Source organism: Balaenoptera borealis (genome assembly GCF_965194805.1).
Source record: "Balaenoptera borealis genome assembly, chromosome: X".
NCBI lineage: Eukaryota > Metazoa > Chordata > Mammalia > Artiodactyla > Balaenopteridae > Balaenoptera > Balaenoptera borealis.
Window position 1 is genome coordinate 126,324,657 of NC_138881.1, and position 6,000 is coordinate 126,330,656.

The following is a 6,000-nucleotide window of genomic DNA, read 5'->3' on the forward strand; positions in this document are numbered from 1 at the left end:
TAGTGGGCGAGCACCTTTCTCAGAGGGCTTACAAATCCCTCTTGGGAAGCGTCGTGGCTGTGTACCTTCCCTACTGTCCTGGATTTCTCTTCTATCTTCCTTCTCTCATGACTTCTTAGACTGTCTGTTGATCCTGGAGCCTCCTTGCTGGCTTTGCCAGCAGGTTGGGTGTTGCCTCTTTTACTTCTCTGGAGAGGTAGCCCTCCTCAACATCACAAGGACCATATCCTGAGGGGAGTTTTGGCCTTGTGTTGCTATCACTGCTTCCAGCCCTACCCTTCGGCTTTATTTGTTTCTCTTTCTTTTGTTTCAGTGATAATGGTAACCCATTTAGTTATCTCAGGACCTAGGTCTCCTCCCTCCCTCGCCCTGGGATTCTGGTTGCTTTTTCTCCCACTGGCTCTTGTTACTTTCCTTGACTAATCCAAGGGGCCTTCTCAGGTTCACTGACCAGGCAGATTTCAGGTGCCCACAGGGACCCCACTGTTGACACTGGGACAAATAACTACCATCTTGGCCAGGATCCATCAGACCCCCATCTTGTCAAGACATCCTAATAAAAAAAAATAGGGGCAACTACAAGCATCCTGAAGGACTCCCTGCTAGGATGCATATTAGCTAATTGGGGAAAATTTAGACAGGATGGTTTAAGAAAAAAGAAATTAATTTTCTTTTGCAATACTGCATGGCCCCAGTACAAACTAGGGGACCAAGAGATCTGTCTGGAAAATGGGTCACTGAATTACAATACCATCTTGCAGCTGGACCTGTTCTGTAAAAGGAAAGGTAGATGGGGTGGGAACCCCGTATGTTCAAATGTTCGTGACGCTATTCTAAGATCCAGGTCTAAAGAACTCCCGCCAGGTGTGCCCGGCTCACATCCCTTCAAAGTGCCTTCTTCCCCCACAGGAGCCTGATGTTTTAGATGATCCCTTATGAGACCACCTCCCCGAGGTCCACAACCGGGAACTCCTACCCCCCCACCCACCAATTTATTCATTTATTTATTTTATTTTATTTTATTTATTTTGGCTGTGTTGGGTCTTCGTTGCTGCGTGCGGGCTTTCTCTAGTTGCGGCGAGCGGGAGCTACTCTTTGGTGTGGTGCGTGGGCTTCTCACTGTGGTGGCTTCTCTTGTTGCGGAGCATGGGGTCTAGGTGCGCGAGCCTCAGTAGTTGTGGCACGTGGGCTCAGTAGTTGTGGCTCGCGGGCTCTAGAGCGCAGGCTCAGTAGTTGTGGCACATGGGCTTAGTTGCTCCGTGGCATGTGGGATCTTCTGGGACCAGGGCTCGAACCCGTGTCCCCTGCATTGGCAGGTGGATTCTCAACCACTGCGCCACCAGGGAAGCCCCCTTGTTGAGGATTTTTACATCTATGTTCATCAGTGATATTGGCCTATAGTTTTCTTTCTTTGTGACATCACTTTCTGGTTTTGTTATCAGGGTGATGGTGGCCTCGTAGAATGAGTTTGGGAGTGTTCCTCTCTGCTGTATTTGGAAGAGTTTGAGAAGGATAGATGTTAGCTCTTCTCCAATGTTTGATAGAATTCGCCTGTGAAGCCATCTGGTTGGTGCTTTTGTTTGTTGGAAGATTTTTAATCACAGTTTCAATTTCAGTGCTTGTGATTGGTCTGTTTATATTTTCTATTTCTTCCTGGTTCAGCCTCGGAAGGTTGTGCTTTTCTACGATTTTGTCCATTTCTTCCAGGTTGTCCATTTTATGGTTGTCATCTTTGATGCCTCCTCTTCTTCAGACCCAATATCCAGTCAGTTTTCATGTATTAATGATTTCAGCTTCTAAATCTCTCTTAGTTCATCCCTTCTTCTCTACTCCTACTTCCACTACTGTAATTCAGGACCTGCCATCTCATAAGCAGATGATTGCACTGAAGTTGCTCTGCCTGAACTCCCCTTCTCCTTCCACTCTCACTGCAGTCAGAGAGTCTTGTCTAACACACCACTCAGACCTAGTAATTCGCTTGCCACTCCCCCATCACCATCACTCCTATACCCTCCTGCTTAACATCCTTTAGTGTGTTTCTGGCTTTGAGGATAAGGTCAAACAGCCTTACCTTGCCCTTACAGAGCCCCGACCTTGCCTCTGCCTCCCTCTCCAGCCATAATTAACCACTTTAAGTTCCTTGAAATCTTTGTACTTTCAGAGTCTATATCTTTAATCTTTATACACACTATTTCTTCTGCTTCATCACTTCTGCTCCCCTCTCTTTGCCTTCCCCCCTCATCCTCACCCCATTTTGGACAAGGCAGGATATCTATTCAGTCCAAATCACAGGTTAAGTGACACTTTTTTGAGGAAGCCCTTTCCTGAGCACCTCAGGCTAGTTAAGGGCCTTGCATCCATGCTCCCCCAGTCCCCAACACTCAATGTTGGCTCTTTTCCTGTTTCTCTGCCATTAGATTGTGCCCTCCTTAGTGTACACCCCATGCCTGTCTTCACTGCAGAACCACTAACACTTTGCATAGGACTTGGCACTTATGCCGAGGAGGCTTTAAATAAATATCTGCTGAGTGAATGAAACCCTCATTTGTTGCACCTGACAGAACAGAACTGGCTGACATCTTGCAAACAACTAACTAACTAGTCACCATAAGAGAACTGTGCAGAGGACACAGCCCATGGACTATGTATAAACAAATCTTCTAACTTACTCCTTGGGCCTTCTCCATGATCTCCAGAATATCTGGATGCCAGGAGATACACACTCAGACACACACCAACAGCCAGGCCCTGAAACACTAGTGCCTCCATATCCCCCAAGTCAACCAGTCTAGCTCCACCTGCCTCACAGAGTTGTAGCATCAAAGATTTTCCTAACTACATATGCTAGATAAATGGGTTGGAACTTTGTACAGTCTGTGGGGCCTTAAGTGGATCATGTGACCTCCCTGAGCCTCAGTTTCATAATCTGTAAAATGGAGATAATAATGGCATCTACTCCAAAGAGTTGTTGTCAGCCCTTGGTACAGGGACCGGTGCCTGGGAAGCTCTCAGTGAATGATAGCTCTCAGTGTTAGTCTTATTGTTATTATCACTATCATTTACAGCCCATTCACTTATTTAATTTGGTCCCATAATTCTCTGTAAATCTTTCATCTGCTCCCAAATTATTCTGGGTCAGGATTTTGGGAAAAGGGTTCCCATCATATTCATTCATTTATTCCACAGTCATTTCTTGAGCCTTTTACTATGTTCCATGCACTGAGCTAGTGTCTGTGAATGTGGAGAGATGAGACGGAGGTGAAAAGAAGGAAACTCAAATGCCTATGACATGACAGATATTGAATACATATTTTCTCTGTCATAGCACCAGTATCCTTCCTCCCTTAAAAGCAGACTTTTTCCCAAGGAAGACATTTTCTTCCCAGAGAACAACCAAGATGAAATTTTTAAAAATCAAACTTAAAAAAGCCACAAATTACCAACCCAGCTTGGAAAGCATATAATTGGATTGAGAAATGTGATAATACCTTACATTTTGCTCTGATCTGATTATAGCTCAAGGGACAAACATGACCATGGCAGTCAGAATTTACCCTGCCAGGCACCAGGACTCTAGGACTTCAGGAGCATTGGATTTCCCTCCCCACAATGCCTACTTTGCTGTCATTTGCACCCAAAATGCGCAAGGCACATTTCTTCATGTAAACATTAAAAAACTATTCCAGATTCTCTTTGTACACAGACACAATTGACTTCAACTCCAATCAGTTTGGCTAGTATCCTGGATTATCAGGCCCAGAAGGGCCCTTAAATATCACATAGTTCAAGATCCTCATTATATAGGGGAATATTTGAGACCCAGAAATGTGGAGGGCTTATCCTAAGTCAGTAACAGTGGGTTTTTTCCTAGTTTTATCGAGATATAATTGACATACATCACTGTATAAGTTTAAGGTGTACAGCATAATGTTTTGACATACATATATTATGAAGTGATCACTACAATATGTTTAGTTAGAATCTATCATCTCATATAGCTACAATAAAAGGAAGAAGCAAAGAAATAATTATTCCCTTCTAATGAGAATTCAGGATTTACTCTCTTAATAACTTTCATGTATATCATATAGCAGTGTTAAATATAGTTGTCATGTAGTAGTTATTTATCTTATAACTGGAAGTTTGTAACTTTTGACTACTTTCCTCCAATTCCACCTCCCTTCATGTTCCGCCTCTGGTAACCACAACTCTGATCTCTCCTTTTGTGAATTTGTTTGTTTTTCCTCATATAAATGAGATTATACAGTATTTGTCTCTCTCTGTCTGACTTATTTCATTTAGCATAATGCCCTCAGGGTCTATCTATGTTGTTGCAAATGGTAGGATTTCCTTATTTTTTTTTAATGTCTGAATAATATTCCACTGTTTGTGTGTGTGTGTGTGTGTGTGTGTGTCACATCTTCTTTATCCATTCATCCATCGATGAACACTTAGGTTGTTTCCATGTCTTGGCTATTGTAAATAATGCTGCTGTGAACGTGGTGGTGCATATATCTTTTTGAGTTAGTGTTTTCATGTTGGGGGGGCTATATTCCAAGAAGTGGAATTGTTGGATCATATAATAGTTCTATTTTTAATTTTTTGAGGAGCCTCCATACTGTTTTATAGTGGCTGTACCAGTTTACAATCCCATCAGAGGTACAAAGGGTTACCTTTTCTCCATATCCTCATCAGCATTTGTTATCCCTTGTCTTTTTGATGATGGTCATTCTAACAATCTCATTGGGGTTTTGATTTGCATTTTCTTAGTAACTAGTGATGTTGAGCATCTTTTCAGGTATCTGTTGACTATTCATATATCTTCTTTGAAAATATGATCTACTCAGGTCTTTTGCCCAGTTTTTAATTGGATTATTAGGTGGTTTGGTTTTTTTTTTTTGCTATGTTGTATGTGTTCTTTATATATTTTAGATATTAACCACTTATCAGATATGTAGTTTGAAAATATTTTTTCCCATTCTGTAGGTTGTCTTTTTACTTTGTTGATTGTTTCTTTTGCTGTACAGAGCTTTTTAGTTTGTTGTAGTTCCACTTGTTTATTTTTGGTTTTGTTGCTTGTGCTTTAGGTGTAGTATCCAAAAAAATCATTGCCAACACCTGTGTTGAGGAGCTTTATTCCTATGTATTCTTATGGGTGTTCATGGTTTCAGGTTTGCATTTAAGTCTCTAATCCAGTTCAAGTCAATTTTTGTGAGTGGTGTGAGAAAGGGGTCTAGTTTCATTCTTTTACATGTGAATATCCAATTTTCCCAGCACTCTTTATTGAAGAGACTATATTTTCTCCATTGAGTATTCTTGGCTCCTTTCTCAAATATTAGCTGACCGTATATACTTGAGTTTATTTCTGGGCTCTTGATTCAGTTCTAAAGATCTATGTGTCTGTTTTTATGCCACTACCATACTGTTCTGATGACTATAACTTTATAGTATAGCTTGAAATCAGGAAGTATGATGCCTCCTGCTTTGTTCTTCTTTATCAAGATTGCTTTGGCTCTTTGGGGGTATTTTGTGGTTCCATATAATTTTAGGATTGTTTTTTCTACTTATGTGAAAAATCCCATTGGAATTTTGACAGGGATTGCACTGAATCTATAGATGGCTTTTAGTAGTATTGACAATCCATGAACATGAACATGAATCCAATCCATGAACATGAACCTTTTCATTTATTTGTATCTTCTTTGATTTCTCTCATCAATATCTTGTAGTTTTCAAAATAATGATCTTTCTACCTTTTTGGTTAAGTTTACTATTAAGTATTTTATTGTTTTTGATGCTGTTGTAAATGGGGTCATTTAAAAAATTTCTTTTTCAGATAATTTGTTGTTAGTGTATAGAAATGCTACTGATTTTTGTATGTTAATTTTGTATCCTGCACCTTTACTGAATTCATTGATTATATCTAATAGTTTTTTGGTAGAGTCTTAGGATTTTCTATTTATAATATCATGTCATCTGCAAATAGAGACAATTTTACTT